Source organism: Moschus berezovskii, chromosome 4 (assembly GCF_049115385.1).
Source record: "Moschus berezovskii isolate FMDL1 chromosome 4, NW_MosBer_1.0, whole genome shotgun sequence".
In the NCBI taxonomy this organism is placed as follows: domain Eukaryota; kingdom Metazoa; phylum Chordata; class Mammalia; order Artiodactyla; family Moschidae; genus Moschus; species Moschus berezovskii.
Genome location: NC_142463.1, coordinates 23,835,191 through 23,854,293, shown reverse-complemented (window position 1 = coordinate 23,854,293; position 19,103 = coordinate 23,835,191). Strand labels below are relative to the sequence as shown.

The window sequence follows — 19,103 nt, the reverse complement described above, 5'->3', positions numbered from 1 at the left end:
AGGAGGCACACAGAGAAACCAGAATGGAAGAAAGAGCCTGGGGTTTTGTCTTGTCCTGTTTCATTTCTGGTCATGGTGCTATTGTCAATGTTGGGGCAAGTGAGTGATGAGGTCAAACTAATTTTATATTAAGTACACTTGGGCTTCTGTGTGGAGGGTGGTAGAGAACCTTGTTAAGGAGTACTTTAACAAGTAAACAGTCGTTAAAAAAAGAAAGAGTTGATAAATGCACAAACTATCTTGGAGTCAAAATTCCCAGAATCTGTGGTTAATTGAATATGATGATGGAAAAGAGGGGAATCAAGCTCTATGTCTAGGTTCTGGCTTCTTTATGCTGGTGAGCAGTAAAGCCACCAAAATGGGGAAGCAGGGGATTCTGGGGAATGTTTACATTCAACCAGGACATTCAGTACCCAGAAATGTTTGGCAGACTCACTAAGAGGTTCAGTCATAACAGGAAGATCTTCCAAGCAGCAGTTGGTATTGAAAGACAGGTGAGTGATAACTTATTGCTTCACCTCCCCTCCATTCATCAACACTCTCTAGGGCCCACAAGCATACTCCAGTCTCTAGGAGAAGAGATGGTAAAGGTCTGAAGTGGGGCTTTCCAGGTTTAGGCCGAGACTGACCTCGTGTTCCAAGAAAAGCACTGTAGCCAACTCTGACTCCATTTGTGTGTAAGGATCTGGGACTCAACTCCAGGAGTGTATTCTAGCCTAAAACAGATCCCACTGTAGGAAAGAATAAGGCCGCTTCTTTACTCTCTGCATTGTCACGAATGGGCTAGGAACTGAACATTGCTGGTCTTCCAGATGCAGGCAGTAGTGCCTGCAGTATCAGAGTGGAGACTGAGTCAGGCAGGGGCTACCAGCTTTTGCCTCTTTCTACTGTCCCACTTGGTAACATCATCCTAACTTCTCTACTTAGTATGCTTTGGCAGAACTGCTGCTGCTGCTAAGTCGCATCAGTCGTGTCTTGGCGGAACTGCAGTTCCTCAACTTTGCCATGTGGGAAAAGACAAGGCCTGTGACACTGGTGGAAGAGATGAAAAAATGAGTAGACCCAAAGAGACAGAACTTCCTCTGTGTTGCCTTGTCAGAATCCTGATTTCTGAAACCTTTACTATTGGGGGTCCCTGAAACACTTATAGCCTGTGGACAAAAGCATTATTTGCAGTTTACCCAGGATAATTGCTTTCTTTGCTGCCATGCACCCTCTCTGGAAATTTCTGTGTATCCAGCCTGTCCATTTACTTGTTCTTTAAATTCTTTGACTCGATCTGTATTGAGCCCCTATCATATAGCAGTCGCTACTCTATATACTCTATGCAGAGGTAGCAGTTGTGAGCGTAATAGACATGGTCTCTGCCCTCCTAAAGTCTAAAGTTTAGTTGCATGGTGGACAGCCAGAGTAGATGCTGCTGCTGGAGGGACCCATAAGGGTTCTTCTGGAAGTAGAGGGAAGGTTAAAATGGACAGGGAATGTGCGTCCATCAAAAGTCTAACGTAAGCCAGGCGCTCCAATAAATGGTTCACATGTGTTACCCCACTTAAATCCCCAATGGCTCCATGAGGTAATATTAGCCTCTGTTAAAAACAGGAAATGAGCATCAGAGAAACATTAATTACTTAATATTACATTGCTCCTGAGCACAGGTGTAACTCAGGCTTGTCTGACACTAACCCTTGTGCCACTTCCACTGTGTCATACCACTCTTTTCCAAGTCATCTGGGAAACTCCAAGTTATATGCTCTAGGCTTGACTGGAACTACTGTGACTCTAAACTACAGTTATGCAACCTGAGGTTCAAAGATAGGTTTTAAGGGGTGCTTAAATTCCACAACACTAGATGCCAAATGTGGTAAATGTATGTGCATTTTCCTGGGAAAGGATCTGTAATTTCTCCCAGATTTCAAAAGGTGGTTATGACTTTGTATATGTCAAGAAACACTACCCACGTCGTTCTAAGTTCCTTCCTCTTCCTCTCATGTCCGCCTGCAGGTGACTGTCACTGAAGGGACAGTGTACTATATTTGAAATACTTTGAACCGCCAGATAGGAGTTCTTGACACCAGCCCCAGCCACGCTGCTGACTTGCATTGAACCTTTTTGCAGATCTCTTCTTCACACCAAGGCTTGCCTGTCAGGACTCTGTGAGCCACGTGTGGTCTTGAGAACAGTATCTCCCAGCTGGACTGCAAGGAATGTTGCAGGCATTGGGCAGTTGGTAGGCTCCAACTGCTCCAACAGTGGCAAAGGGCAGAGTGACAGGCTCTGAGACCAGTGGTAGCAGCTGGGAAGGCAGATCCCTGCTGTCAGGGCTCACTGAGAGGCCTGCTTGCCCAGTCCCTATGGAACATGAATAATTCTCTCAGATTCTGGATCCTTAGGTGGACAGCCTTTGAGGTCACCTCCTCCAACCTTCTACCCGAAAGGAGCCAGGAGATAGGCCCCTTGGTGCTGAATCCATCACCTGTGTCTTTAACGTGAATATGGCCCCAGCTGGAATGTGCTTTCTCCCTCTTGCAATGTCAAAATGCCTGAGCTCTCAAGTGACTGAATCAGTACTAAATATTTAATGCACGAAGTCAGCCTTCCCAGGGCCTTTGATCTGAAACTTCTTAAAAACATCTTAAAAGCCTTTCAGAAACTGGTTAGTATTTCATTACAGTCACTTAAAATAGATTTATTTTATCAAAACATCCTGTCAGAAACCCTGAAGGCGGGTTGACTAACCCCCAGCGATTCTGACAGGACTGCCTCCCCACATTAGGCACCCAGTGTCTCCGGATGGCCCCGCCCGCACACTGAGGGGTGCAGCTGTCACGAGCATCCCTGATGGCTCCAGAGCTGTGAGCAGAGGAGGCGTCAGGGCTTGTCAGAAACTTGTGAGGCTGCATCAGTAACCCCCCTGTGAAGGGCATGAACGTTTATTGAGAGTTTACCGCAAGCCAGGCCCTTACCTGGACTTCTTAATGTGTTGAATCTTTGGGAACCTTCACAACAGTCCTGTGAGGTGGGTGGTGGTCTTTCTATTTCTCAGGTGGGAAACTGAGGCTCAGGGGCATACGTGATTTAAGGTCACAGAACAAAATAAAGATGGCAACCCAGATCTAGCTCAAAGGCCTATGTTTTTCTTCCTCCCCCTACCCCCACACTACTGAGATTGGTCCTTTTACTGAGGACTCTCAGTTGTTTATTTGTTTAAAAAAAAATAAAGTAACATCTAATAAAATTATGTAACTAGTACATGCTAATATAGAAAAGGATAAGGAAGAAAGTATAAATCACTTGAAATCCTACCGTCTAGATAACTATTCATAATTATCTCTTGAATGATGATTGTATTTATTTATTGATATTTTGCTGCATTCCAATAGTTACTTTATTAGTCACACAGTACAGCTTTCCCAGTGCCCTACCATTCCCCTAGCTTTAGATAGGGGAGAAATGAGAGAAGTGTGTCATGTCCCTCTCTTCCACTTCCAACCTGAGGGATGACATCAATTCCCAGAAAACCCATCACAGTGAAGAGCTAAAGTAGGCTCAGAAAGGAGCAAATGATTCTGTTCTGTTTTAGTCACTGGCTAATCTGATGATCGAAGGGAAGCTGTGCTGTGCTGGGCTTGGTCACTTAGTCTGACTCTTTGCGACCTTATGAACTGTAGCCCACCAGGCTCCTCTGTCCATAGAAATTCTCCAGGCAAGAATACCAGAGTGAATTAACATGCCCTCCTCCAGAGGATCTTCCCAACCCAGGGATCGAACCCAGGTCTGCAGGAGGATTCTTTACAATCTGAGCTACCAGGGAAGCCATGAATACTGGAGTGGGTAGCCTGTCTCTTCAGGGGGATCTTCCTGACCAGGAATCAAACCAGGGTCTCTCTCATTGCAGGCAGATTCTTTACCAGCTGAGCTACCAGGGAAGCCCCTAAGTGAAGCTACTTTGGTAAAAATAGTAATTCCTGCATTCCTAGACTCCCACAGCTGGAGTTAGGATCAATAAAACAATGAGATGAAAATTTTTGTAAACTGTAAAATATTATACAGATGAAGGAAAATATTAGAAACAAAACCTGTGACGAGTAAGGTGTCTCCACACCATAAGTAGAGTGATTGTCTGTATCTCACTGAGTATGGCTGTCAATTCAACATAACTATTAGTACTATTCTCTTACACTCAAAAGAGTCCCTGACTCAGATGATAATAAGTTTGATGTCCAGCTGACATATTGGTCAATATTGGTCATTTCTGATTCAGTTCAGTTCAGTCGCTCAGTCGTGTCTGACTCTCCGCGACCCCATGAATCACAGCACGCCAGGCCTCCCTGTCCATCACCAACTCCCAGAGTTCACCCAAACTCATGTCCACAGAGTCGGTGATGCCATCCAGCCATCTCATTCTCGGTCGTCCCCTTCTCCTCCCGCCCCCAACCTTTCCTAGCATCAGAGTCTTTTCCAGTGAGTCAACTCGTCGCATGAGGTAGCCAAAATATTGCAGTTTCAGCTTTAGCATCAGTCCTTCCAATGAACACCCAGGATTGATCTCCTTTAGAATGGACTGGTTGGATCTCCTTGCAGTCCAAGGGACTCTCAAGAGTCTTCTCCAACACCACAGTTCAAAAGCATCAATTCTTTGGTGATCAGCTTTCTTCACAGTCCAACTCTCACATCCATACATGACCACGGGAAAAACCATAGCCTTGACTAGACGGACCTTTGTTGGCAAAGTAATGTCTCTGCTTTTTAATATACTATCAAGATTGGTCATAACTTTCCTTCCAAGGAGTAAACGTCTTTTAATTTCATGGCTGCAATCAGCATCTGCAGTGATTTTGGAGCCAAAAAAAATAAAGTCTGACACTGTTTCCACTGTTTTGCAGCTCCAAAAGAGAGGATGCTAGAGGAATTAGGATTCTATAGGATGGGGCTATATGTGTGATGGCAGAGCAGTTAGAGCTTTAGAAGGCATTGATGAGTGGGAATTTTGTTAGTAGACAACATGTAGGAATGAAAAATATGAGGAGGTTATGCAATATGGGGGCGCACATGAAAGAGAAGGTATACTGTGGTCACTGTGAGAATCTGGCCGGCCTACCATGCTCCGGTGGAGGGCAGGTCTGGACATAACAGTTGGAGGCATTCAGTACTGAAAGGAAATGTGAAGCTGTGTCCCAGGGTACCAGCCATCCCTCACAGATTATCATAGCAACCGTTTTACTTGTCTCTCTGCCTCCACCCTCTCTTCTCTCCAATTTATTTTCCATATGCCCTAGAGGGATCTTATAAAACCCAAATCTGGTCTTCAGTTTTCCATTCAATTCTCAATTCTCCATTTTTCTTGGTGGAAAACAAATCTAAACTCTTTTACAGATTACGCAAAGTCTTTTATGATCTTGTCCCTGTCAGTACACTCAGCTTCAATTTTCTTAATCTTGACCCCTGACTTTATGATCCAGCGATAATAATGGTTTACCTTTATTGAACACTTACAATCTTCTGGGCATTGTTCCAGTTATTTTTACATATACTAACTCTTTTAATCCTAACAACTCTATGAGGCAGATATTATTAGCAACCCCAACATTTCACATATGGAGAAACTGAGGCACGAGAGGCAAAGACACTAAATGTCAAGTCTAAGGTTGAAAGCCAAAGAAGTTTTGGTTCCAAAACCTGTGTCCTTAACCTTAATATTATATTGCTTCTTGGTCTAAAGCATTTATTTTGTACTTCATGCTATTTCTTCTGCCTGTAATGCCTTCTACCACCACTCTGCTCAGAAAACTGCTAACCTAGGGTTCAGGGAGCCATTTTCAGCTAGTCACTAGAAAGAGAGCATCCTTATTTGGCAGGATTCCTATTCCATTAAAAGAAACAAAATTTATTCAGTTCCATTCAGCCCTGGGCTGGGCACATGAGAAAAGGGAGGAAGGATGGGTTGCTACAGAGTAGGGAAGACCCTTCCTCAAGCAACTTTTATTGCATTAGACACAAGAATTTCAACACTTTCAATATTGTCCAAATATGTGAGCCCAAGAATAAGAAAAATATAATGTAAAAGGAGAAAACACGGGGAGTTGACAAGGTACTCAGAAATGGCTTGCTAGAGAGCATAGGGCACATTCGATCTCAAATGGTAATAGAATAATTAATTTTTAAGTTATAAGGGTCATATAGGAGTTATATACTAGGAGATATGCACTTCCAAGCTGGAAAACTGAGTCTCAGAAAGAGAAGAGACTCACCCAGGGGTCCAGGGGCAGGTCCAAGTGTCCTCACTCCCAGCTTTAGTGCTCAGTGCTGCCTCCCAGTGTAAGCAATTAGGGTATCACTGACCAGCTGGAAGGGGCAAGAACTTCCCAGAGGGGTTGGAGTTGGGGAGTGATTCCCATGGGGAGCAAATGGGATACAGAAGAGGTAGGGACAGGTGCAGTATATGGTATAGATGGGGAAGCTTGGAAAGCATTTTCTTCTGTGGGAGAGATGGAGCCTGAAACCTTCTTAAACTGGAGGTTTGCCTGGATGCTGTGAAGCCTCCTATCTTTCAACTTTGTAAAATAAATGGTTCCTCAAAGCATGTCTGTTCCGCCACTATTTTCTGGATCATCAAGACTCTCACTGCTCTTTAGAAATGCTTCTGCCTCTGCCACAGCCAGCTTCTCATTAGAATTCCTGGACATTGCTCAGCGTTGCTGAGTGCACTGTGATGAAACCGTGCTAAGTAAAGAAGAGACTGAGCAGGCTGAAGTCACTTTCTGTGGATGTTTCCTGGACACGCCTAAGATAGCACAGCAAATCACATCGCTACATGCATGTCATCTCCAAATATTTATCTATCCGTGTTCTGTGTTGTCATACTTTCTCTAACTCAGCCAAAAGAGCTCTTAGATCCTTCACTCTGGGAATTACATTGGAACTGGGGACAGATGCTTAAACTGAAAGAGCAAAATAGTGCAATTTGGGGCTCAAGTGAGAAATAGTTTCTGCCTATGGATAGCATGACACTTCCTCAATGGCACTAGCAACCACAAAAGTTTTGAATATAGGCCTTTGGGAATAAATCTGTTTTCTAAAGCTAAGGGTTCAGATTATCCTGTAAGAGTAAGTTGGACCCCCCCCCCAACATTTTTCTTCTGAATAAGAATGAGAACTACATGCTGTTGTATTAAGTACCTAGCCCAGTGCCTGATATATTGGAGACCCTTAGCAGACGTTTATTTTCTCGCTCATAACACTCCATCACGACCTTCTCATAATTCTGTCTTTTGGTCTGCATCACCCCCTTTCTTCTCTCTCCCTGTCTCTGAGTTTTTGTGTCCTGATCTGGGTTCAAGTCTTGGCTCTGCCCATGCCCATTTCTGTCTCTCCAAGTATTCCCATAGCAGTTTATTTGGACTGCAACATAAAAAGCATGCTCATCAAACATCTTACTCCAAACTCTTTCCAGGCTTATTTCTCTCTGTTCCCACAATCTCCACCTATCCCAAACCGCTTACCATGCTCAAAGGACAATGTAAACTTCACGTGTCTAATTATGGGCCTTTGTATACGTGGTCCATTTGCCTTTTTCTCAGGTCAGCCACTCTAACAATTCCTACTCAGGCCTAATGATCAAATGTCCCCGTCACTTGAGGTGTTCACTGCCTGCTTGAGCACGGTTAGCTAGACCTCTTTCCTCTTCGCTTCCCTCAGTGCTTTGTGCTCCCCTCTAATCCAGCATTTTATGCCCACTGTCATCCTTGCTCCACTCTCTTCTATTAAATTATGAACTAATTGTGGGCAAAGGCTGGATCTAATTCATCACTGTATCCCCAGTGCCCAACCAATGGCCTGGCATAGGTGACATATTTCCTGTAAGTTTTTGGGATGAGGTATAGGGACTATAACTCATTCATTGAGCACCTACTCTGGGCCAGCTTTAGAAGAGAGCTTTTTGTATCATATCATTTCATTCAGTCCAGTCTTTCTCCAGTGGAGTGTCCCTCTTGTATGTCTGTCATACCTGCAGTGCCATGGGAAACCCATGGTCAGTATTTTGTCTGTGAAAGTGAAGTCGCTCAGTCGTGTCCAACTCTATGCATCCCCACGGCCTGTAGCCTATCAGGCTTCTCCGTCCAAGGGGTTTTCCAGGCAAGAATACTGGAGTGGGTTACTATTTCCTTCTCCAGGAGATCTTCCCAACCCAGGGGTTGAACCCGGGTCTCCCACCTTGTAGGCAGATGCTTTACCATCTGAGCCACCAGGGAAGTCCTGTAGATTTTGTCTGTAGATCATCTGTTTTCTGACTCTATTAATAAGAATGTATGTGTCCAACACTAGGAGTTCGGCTCATGTTGAGAGTAGAGAAAACCCCAAGCACTGGACAATAAGGGTTCTGACAAGAAATCTATTATTCATATGGAGATTCCTACATAAGGGTGTAGGTGTCATGTTGAGTGAGGGGGAGTGGTATATCGAATGGATACCCAGCCCCTGAGACACTGTGGAAATGAGATACTGGTCTCTTGAGTTGGAGCAAATTAGCGTACATTTTAAATGATAGCAAAAGGGACTCATTAGACTATTCAGAGACAGAATTTCATGAAACCTGGTGAAAAGCCAGAGTCCCAGGGGGAAGCTAGAGAGATCAATGTCTGCCCACATCTGACTTCAACGACTTTGTGGGGATCCAGGTGATAAATCTTATTTGGGCTGTATTACTAATGGGACTGATGGGTGGATTTTGCACAGAGAAGACTGAATTGACTCCCAGTGAATGATGATTTCAACAGAATTCAACAGTACTAGGCACTAGATATGAGTCTGACTCTCAAAGAAAGAAGAAATAGTTGACACCAGTTGTCTTTACCTTCGAAGAAAGCCTCCAGTTTAGTGTGGGAGGCAAGACTCACACGTGAGTAAGTATTGTATGTTGAAAGATGAGAACGGCCATGCTGTGAAAGAGTCATTGGTTTGGTGCTGTTGGAGTTCAGGGAGGGGAGGAGAGTAATTCCTACTGAGCAAAAGGTTTGTTTGCAGACAAAACTACAAAAAAAGCTCCTAGTGCAGTACTAAATACATAGTAGGTAGTCAACAAATGTGAATTTTCTTCTTTCTCTTCCCATATTAAATCTTCAATTTTATTTTTAATGCTTCATTAATGTAATCCATTGTCTGTGTTTTTATTCCCCCCTCTTCTCTGCTGTAGGACAAAGAATGTGCTTTTGTGATAAGGAAATATGCAGAAAGTGGCCTAGCTTCAGTCCATGCAAGGTCTAGGCCAAGACTGAAAGGAGGAGGCAGGTCTTAATCCAACCAAGGCTTTGTTTACCTGGTCTGTGCACAAACTCAACAAAGCATCTCCGTGTGTCTATGCATAAACATTACAGAAGCCTATTTTTATTTCTAAAATTCGCTTCCTGACTAGAGTGGGAGTTAAACTTTATATTTCCTTCAATGTTCAATACCAAATGGCTTATGGGAGCCCTGGCAGAGTGGTTTCAAATAAGCATTTTAATGTAGAATAAAGGTCAATGTGCTGGAATTTGAAACCATTAATCCTTTTGCTCTTAAGGAAGACTGTACTTTAACAGAATAAATAACAGATTAAATAATAAGAGTTCTTGAAATTCCAACTAGAAAAATTACACATTACTTTGTCGAGAATTGAAACCAGTGAGACCTTAATGTTCCTCTCTCTCACGCTTCTATTTTAGGTTGCCAAGATTTAGAAGGTAAAGAGAAATTGTTATTTTAATTTTCTATCATTTTGAAGGTAGATAGAATGTTTTGAGTCACTGAAGGTTAAGGGATCAATTAGATTGGAAAATAAGCCCTTGGTTTTATGGGCAGAACAAGTGCATCACCGTAGCCTGGAGAAAAGAAACTCCATGCTAATTATTTCAAGTTTCAGTAAGTGAAGCCCCAGGAAGGGACAGAGAAAGTGATCAAAGTAGGTCAACGAACTCTGCCTAAAGTAATTACCCCAGGTAGTCAAGGCCTAGTTCAAGTACTCCCTCCCCTAAGAAGGCTCTGGTCACTTCCCAGGCAGTGTTTTTGACTCCTGCCTTGGCATTTGCATAGAATGCTGTTCACACATCTATTTTTCCTGCTGTTTACCTGACTGTTACATGTCTATACATAAGATGTGAGTTCCTTGTTAATGAAAAGAAATACACTGATTATACTCTAGCTACAGTCAAGACATTACACTACACTCAGCACCTTAAACGCAGTGTTTAATGTAATCTTTACCACAGTCCTATAGGGTAGAGATGAGTATCTCACTTTACAGATGGAGAAACAGAGAATTAAGGAGGCCAGACAACACTCCCCAGGTAGGATAGTGGTAGAGTCAAACTTCTAGTCCAGGTTTGTGGAGGCCATATTGTGGGGATTCGGGTATACCATATGCCTGAGGGCAGTGGGGTTATCATTGATGACTTGAACAGGAGAGTGATATGGTCAAACTTAGCTTTTAAGAACTCTCTGGCATCAGAGAGCAGTATGGGAAGATGAATGAGGAGACTACTACAGTAATTTGGCCAGAGATGAGGGAATTACCACACAAGTGAGGGTTGAGTTATTAAAAATGATATACAGGAGTTAGAATTGGGAGGACTTGGTCACCAGAGGGTTGTAGAGAGAGGGTTAGGGTTGGAGTCAAGCAGAAGTGGTCTCTGGTTTGGGAGCCTGGGTAGATTGTGATGCCACCATGACAGGAAGCATAACTCAGCATAAGGTCACTGAGAGGACCTTCCTATCTAATGTTCTCTCTGATAGCTTAAATTCTAAACTGGACTGACTATAATATATTCTTTAAAAATATTGCTTTCTCTTTCAAACATAATGTATATCTGCTTTCTTCAAGGAGGCTTCAGTGGCCTATGAGTCTCAGTTTATACAGAATATTAGATCAGATAGAACATTTTTGCCTGATAGTTTATAGTTTCCAACAGTTGCATTCAAATGTTCCCATTTTAATGGTGAGAATACTAAACAGCAATAGTCAGAGGGCCTGTCCAGCTTCTTTCATAGAATCTGACTTATAATAATGGACAAATAACTACTTTTCAATCAAGGGTTTCAACTTGATATTAGCCACTTTGAAATGCCACGATTTGATGAGTAGTGTTGTAACTTGATTAGTGTTGATACTTTGATTCCTCCTTGGCCCTCCAGGGATTGACAGGAAAGGGGAGAAGAATACAGAAACAGACTCAGGCCAGTGAAGCCCCCTTGAAGAAAGCAGGGATACATTATGCTTGAAAGAGAAGGCAATATTTTTAAGGAAAATATTGTACTTAGTCCAATTAAGAATCTAAACTTATCAGTCAACTAGCTTGTTCTAGATGATGCACTTGGTAAATGACAGAGCCCAGGATTCAACACTGAGCTTTTGTCCCTCAACCTTCTGTTCTTTTTTCTTCACTGTACCTGCCTTCTAATGCTCCTAAATTTTCTGCATTTCACACCAGCTTGAAAAGCTAATCATGCCCAAGTCCAAAACTGTTTTCTGTTTTTTGTGATATCTACTGTAATTATTTTACACAAGGCCCCAAATAAGCAACATTAAATTAGGCACATATAACAAGAATGTTCAATAACCTCCCAAAATGTGCGTTGGTTATAAGTATCCAAGACATTCTAGAGCTAGAAGAGTCTTTAAAGCCATCTCCAAATTTCCTTTACCAAGGGGACAGCTTTGTTTCAAATAGTTTAAATAAATGACTTGCGCTGCAATACTTTTCCACCATGTATCAAGGCCAGCATCTAAATGCAGGACTCTTTCTTAGTCAAAGCAACCAAAAAACTTGCAGATAAAGATCAGCTTCCTCACCTTATATAATCGAAAATTTTGTCTCATTAATATTCATTAACTCAGTCAAAAGCCATTTACTGAGTTTCTACAGTATGCTGGGGTCTGAAGTTACAACAGTGGGTAAGAAAGATGGTATCTCTGATTTCCTTTCACTCTCAGTCTAGCAGGAAGACGGCATAACGTACTTAATCACAATGGAGTGGCATGGGCTACAGTAGACTGTACCCAGAGGGAGGTCTATACTCTGGTCGGGGAGGTCCCCTGAGGAACTGATGCTCCAACATAGTATGCGGTTTAAACAGAGGGACTCTGGAGCCGGACTTCCTGGGCTGGAATCCTCTCCCTGTCACTGACTGGCTGTGTGGCCCTGGCCAAGCTGCATAACTTCTCTGGGTCTTGATATCCCCATCTGTAAAGTAGGAATAATAACAGTACCTACCTTGTAGAGCTCCGATGAAGAAAAATCACTTAGTACTTGGTATCTGTGGCATGTGCTCAGTCCCTAAGTTGTGTCCCACTCTTTGCCACCCCATCAGTGTGGCCCATCGGGTTCCTCTGTCCATGGGATTTCCCAGGCAAAAATACTGGAGTGAGTTGCCATTTCCTCCTCAAGGGATCTTTCTGACCCAGGGGTCGAACCCATGTCTCCTGACTCTCCTACACTGGCAGGAAGATTCTTTACCACTGAGCCACCAGGGAAGCCCCAACTGTGGTATAAGGTATTTTAAAATAAAATTGAAAAGAAGCTGAGATCCAAATTATGAAAAGTTAACCAGAGAAACAGAAAGGCAAAAAAATGTTCCTGACAGAGAACACTATGGGGAAAGAGAGTCTATTTCTCAGAACTGAAAGAATACAAGCATGGCTCAAGTAGAATGGACCCTGTTGATGCTGAAAAGAGGCACAGAGGGCCCAGATCGAGGGGGTTGAGGGTCTTATAGATCATATTAGAGTTTATCCAAAAACTGTGGAGGTTCAAGGAGAGATTTAAAGTGCAGAGAATCTTGATCATATTTGGGTTTTGGATATTCTTTCAGGCCACTTTTGTGGGATATAGATTCTGTAGGTGTAGAATGGGGTTCAGAAACTTAGTGAAAAAGTGGGGACATGAGTCAGGGCCAAAGACAAGATAGGACCCAGGCTTCCTGCCTTCCAGGTGGGGGCTTTTTCCATACTGCACAGCATTTTTTAATGTGCTTTGATGGAGGCCCATCATGCCAAATGTATTCTCTTCATTTCTGGACGTTTTCAGTGCTTACCCTTTGAGCTGCATCCCCTTCATTAAGTGAATGTCCTGTTCCCTTGACCAAGAATGTAATTACCGAAGGAGAGATCAGATTAAAATTGAGTTTCTGTAATGGGCCATTTGTTTGGAAGGGAGCCTGAAGGTATTTCTGAGGACTTTAATCAAAGGGGGGAAAAGCCAATAGAACTTCTGTGACGATGATGATTATTAGGGCAATTGAACTCCAGGCACAGCTGGCTTCTACATCGGTGAGTCATCGCTTGCTTTTCTGAGGCCCTTAATTGAATGAGATTTGTTTTCCTTTGTAGTCTAGACTGTCACGGATGGAAGGGACCTTAAAGGTCATCTAGTACAACTCCACAACAAAGCTTGAACCCTGACTGTAGTGTTTTCATCGGCAGGTTATTCAGTCCCTACTCACACACCTGAACTGACAGGGAACTCATTACCTCTCCATAAGGAAAGGAAGCTACTTTTATGGAAATAAACTCCATCTCTGGGTCCCCTGTGTCTGCCCCAGTTCTGCTTCTGGGATATGTGGGCTTTGTCTGCTCCTCGGCCTCAGAAGAACCATGGAAAGATCTTGAGACAGCTGTTGTCTCTCCTGAGGCTCCCCTTCTGCAACTGTCTTCTCCAGTGTGTTACCTTATAAGGACAGGATGCTGCAACAAATAAACCCAACTTCACAGTGACTTAAAGAACAATGAAGTTTATTCTTATTTGCAGATTGGTTATAAATTGAGCAGTCTAGGTGGGCAGCCAGCTCCACTCCCAGCAGTTAATCAGGAACCCATGTTCCTACCAATGCCCTGATCCACCTTCACCTAGACCACAGTTATTATCTACACGAATTCGGGTCCCTTCAGATTTTAACTGGTGGAAAGAGGAGAAGGAGGATAAAGAAAGCTCACTGCCTTAAGGCTTAGGCCTGAAGAGAAACATACTACTTTTATTTGCATTTCACTGCAATGGAAATATCCATAAGAAATGTGTTCTAACTTCAGGCCTAAGAAGAGGAGCAGATATTCAGGGGGACTTCTTCCAGCCCCCACAATAGAAACGAAGGGCCACTGTGAGGTAGGCAGGTTGCGTCTTGGATGGGCAGTGATACAATGAGAACTACCTCATTTATGTTGCCAGTTTCATTCTCTTTAGTTCTTCCTATTGCCTGTTTCCCAAAATTGATTGTAGTGGACAGCATAGAGCATTTGAATGCAGACATCCCAGCTCCCATTTTTACTAACTGGGCTCTTGAACCAGTCACTTAACTTCTCTAAGTTTCTGTTTCATCATTTATGAAATTGGGAGAAAAATGCCTGTCCCACAAGCTTGTAAGAAGGTAGGAAGAGACAGCAATGCAGTTGTACTTTTAAAAATGCAGATCAACATGAAATGTTTGACTTCTATTTTCAAACAATTGGCTTTAACCTTTCTCTGACTACCCACAAAAGGGTTTTTTCTTTTTCTGGATCATCCAAAACTGTTGATTATCTACTGCCATTTCAAATAGAAATCTACTGTGAAGGGCTCTTAAGACAGAGTCTTTTGCTTTACAGCCATTTGCAATCTATTTAAGGAAACTAATAGAAGAGCTTTATGGTGACCAATATTACTAGGTGTAGCAACAGTGATGGCAGTATTCATCACTGGTGGCAATATCCATTTATCTAGCAGTTACTGTGTGCCAGGCTCTGTGCCAAGCACTTTTTATATAGCATCTGATTGATTTCTATAATATTTCTGTGAAGTAGGCATTTCATCCCCATTTTATGGATGAGAAACCTCAAGCACAGAGAATGTAAGTACCCTGGTCAGGATCTTACAACTGGTAAAATCAGACCCCGGATTTTCGTTTAGGACTAAGAATTCTTTTTCTTAAGAAAAAGAGTTCCCCAGTTCATGGGACCAGATCATGTGCAGTTTTGTTTTGTTATTGGCTCACTTAGCAAACATTTACAGAGTACCTGTATGCTGGGCACTATTCTAAACTCCAGGAAGATGCTGACTTCATTTCATTCTTAAAGAAAACAGAAGCGATACAATGAGAACTACCTAAAAATTTACCAACTTACTTGCATGTGTATCCTCATGCTGCCTTTCCTTCTGTTAGAATGGAAACACACTCTTGCTTCTATATAAAGCAAACTTCTTGTATTCTGGACCCTATGTGGTCCCTACAGGTATTCCCTTTTCATCTATGACAAAGTCATCACTTTCTGGATTTTCCTATAGCCAAACAAATAAGCCATAACATTTCTTCTTTTAGTTAGAAATAGACATACAGGGGGAAGGAGAGAGAGAGATCCTTCCCTGACCCTATATTTCCCTCTGCTGCAATCTGCTTTTCCGCACCACTGTATGAATAAACTTCTCCAACGTACGGCTGGCCCTCTGCATCTGCGTGCATATACTGCAGCCATGGAATCAACCAACACTGGATCAAAAATACTCAAAAATTTTTCCAGAAAGTTCCTAAAAGCAAAATTTGAATTTATCATGCACCAGCAGCGATTTACATAACATTTACATGGAATTTACATTGTACTAGGTATTATATCTTATCTACAGAAGGGCTTCCTGGGTGGCACTTGTGGTAAAGAACCTGCCCGCCAGTGCAGGCAACGTTAAGAGATGCAGGTTGGATCCCTAGGTTAGGAAGATCCCCTGGAGTAGGAAATGGCAACCCACTCCAGTTATCTAAAGATAATTTAAAGTATGTAGCAGGATGTTCATAGGTTACTATACCATTTTATATGAGGGACTTGATCTTCTGTGGACTTCGATATATGCAAGGGGTGTGGGGGGTATCCTGGAAGCAGTTCCTCACAGGTACTGAGGGATGACTACCTTCCCCCTTTCTGCTCCCTCGTTATGCATCCTTCTTCTCAGTCCACTCAGGTTGAGCTTTCATCTCCGTTGTTCTTCTGAAACAGCTTTTATCAAGATCATCCTAGACTAGCATCCTGCCAGTTCTAATGGTTATTTCTCTGTGTGCATGTTCCTAGACCACCCAGAGGCATTTCACACAATTAACTCATTACTTCTTAAAATTGTTTCTTCTCTAAGATTTCAAGATGTCACACTCCCTTGGTTGTTTTCTTCCTTCTCTTCTTTAGTGGCCTTTTTCTCAGAATCTTTTCATGACTCCTTCCCTACCATACTTTAAAGGTTGAAGTACTCTGGCAACTCTGCCTTCTCCTTTTCTTTGTTTTTCTTCTCTCGCTATACTCATACTCCTCATACTGCAGTTCACCCCGTACCTTTAAACGTCAGCTTACACTTAGGAGTTTCATAACCGCATTCTCAGCATTCCGTTCAGTTCAGTTCCGTCGCTCAGTCGCGTCCGACTCTCCGCGACCCCATGAACCACAGAACGCCAGGCCTCCCTGTCCATCACCAACTCCCGGAGTTCACTCAGACTCATGTCCATCGAGTCGGTGATGCCATCCAGCCATCTCATTCTCTGTCATCCCCGTCTCCTCCCGCCCCCAATCCTTCCCAGCATCAGAGTCTTTTCCAGTGAGTCAACTCATCGCATGAGGTGGCCAAAGTATTGGAGTTTCAGCCTTAGCATCAGTCCTTCTAATGAACACCCTTCTCCTAAACTCTAGTTTAGTGTAATTGAACTGCCTACAAATAATCTATATCCTGATATCTAATAGGCATGTCAAAATGAATACACTCAAGACAGAAACTCAAGTCTTCTCTATCACAGGAAATGGCCCTGAGTAAAAAACTTTTCTCTTCCCTTCACATCTCATATCCAGTCCATTAGGGGTCTTGCTAGCTGTATTTTTAATATATATCCCAATACAATCACTTTCCTCTGTTTTCTCTGCCTAACCCTAGCCCAAGTCACTATTACATATTTCTTGGACTACTGAAATAGCCACTGACTGATCTCCCTGTTTCTTGCCCTCTAGCGTTCATTCTCCACACAGCAGGGAGATCAAATCACTTCTTACTTAAAACCTTTCAGTGGTTTCCATTCTAACTAGAATAAAAGCTGTTGCACAGCAGAAACTAACACACATCGTAAAACAATTGTAAAGCAATTATTCTCCAATTGAAATTCAAAAAAAATCTTAAGTCCCTGCCACGGTCAGTAAGGCCCCATGGGTTCTGACCTCTGATTAGTTCTCTCACCTCGTCTTCCTCCGCTCCATCACTGATTTAGCTTCTGTGACCTTCTTACACAGACACGGCAAGTGCGTTCCTCTCTCCAAGACATGACACTCTTCCCATAGGGAAACTCATCATTCAGGTCTTGTCTGACTCTTAGTGACCCCGTGGACTGTGGCCTGTCAGGCTTCTCTGTCCATGGAATTCTCCAGGCAGGAATACTGGAGTGGGTAACCATTCCCTTCTCCATGGGATCTTCCCTACCCAGGGATTGAACTCGCATCTCCCACATTACAGGCAGATTCTTTACTGTCTGAGCCACCGGGGGAGCCCATTCAGGTCTGAGTTCAGGTCAGCTCCACAGAGAGTGTTTTCCTGATCTCTAGTGAAAATATACCACCCAGTTATTGTCACATGATGTCGTTTAATTTTCTTCATGGTATGTATAAGTAGCTGAAATTAATTTAATTTTTGTTTACTCATTTAAGACTATTATCTCCTGCTGGAATGTAGACACTCTGGGAGCAGGGCCTTTGTCTATAGTTCTATCCCCAGCACACATAGTAACACCGAGCACTTAGTAAATGCTTAATAAATATCTGTAGACTGACCAGCTGGATCTCTGCTTTCAAGGCCTTCAGTGTAGTGCTGTTGTTTTTCAGGCGCTAAGTTGGGCCCAACTCTGCAACCCCATGGACTACAATAGTCCAGGCTCCCCTGTCCTTCATTATCTCCTGGAATTTGCTCAAATTCATATACACTGAGTCCATGGTGCTATCCAACCATCTCATCCTCTGTTGTCCCCTTCTCCTCATGCCTTCAATCTTTCCCAGCATCAGGGTCTTTTCAGATGAATCAGTTCTTCACATCAGGTCGCTAAAGTATTGGAGTTTCAGCTTCAGCATCAGTCCTTCCAATGAATATTCAGGGTTGATTTCCTTTAGGATTGACTGGTTTGATCTCCTTGCAGTCCAAGGGCCTCTCAAGAATGTTCAGCATCACATTTGAAAGCATCAACTGAGAGTGACTGAAATGTGACTAATGATCACAGTATGATTTGTGCTGTGGCAGATGGAAGCCTAGGAGTTGAGGGAGGCCAAAAGAAACACTGAACAAAGTTGGGGCAGCAAATGAGGTGAAATGGAACTAAAGTTTGAAGGATAAGCTTGTTTTAACCAGGTGAAGAGTGGAAGAAGAAAAGTACATATGGTCTCACAGTAGGCAGGTGTGGTTCATAGCTCATCAGGGATGGAGGAATGGAGCGGGCAGAGTTGCACAATAACCAGTTTGGGAAGAACCTAATGCATAGACTCATGACTGAAATATAAGTTCAAACGGTGAACCAGGGAAACTGCCAAGTGAACAAACCCCATGACTGCATGACTGTCTTTTGTGCCTCAAATTGATATTTGAAAATTTGTGTTTTTCTAAAACTTTTTGTATGAAGACAGTCCCTTAGTTGCATTTTTTCCCCTTGATCATTCTATAGAACATGGATTACATAGATGTTGGAATTACATATATGTACCTGACCTAATTTTCCACGTGAAATCTATCCTGTGCTACAGAACTAATCTGATGAGGGTTTCTGGAGTAAGTATATAATTGTCTAATATCTTAATGAATACATATAAATTCTATGTTATGAGTAAATTTTATTTATGCGTTCATAAAAAGTGTTTTATCATCATAAATAAACCACAAATCCTAGTGTTCCTAGTATAAAGAGATAGTTATAACTTGAGTATTGGACTTGGGGAAGACAGGCAGTTTCTTGAGGCAGTAATATTATTCTGGATACTTACTACATGACCAAATGTGGGTCTGCAAAAATGCCTGTATGGGTAAGGTATTTGCATCTCATATACGGTTGGCGATTTTAAATGGAGATAATGCCTCCAAACAACATAACCTGCATGTGGGCATGCATGT

The 19,103-nt window shown here is 42.7% G+C and overlaps 1 protein-coding gene and 1 pseudogene across 1 annotated transcript in view; both read left to right on the top strand.

The window, feature by feature from the left end:
* Positions 1-19,103, top strand: part of AGBL4 (AGBL carboxypeptidase 4) — a 1,400,873-nt gene that overhangs the window by 862,944 nt on the left and 518,826 nt on the right. The gene's annotated exons all lie outside the window — the stretch shown is intronic.
* Positions 1-19,103, top strand: part of LOC148778012 (small ribosomal subunit protein uS5-like) — a 106,019-nt pseudogene that overhangs the window by 2,168 nt on the left and 84,748 nt on the right.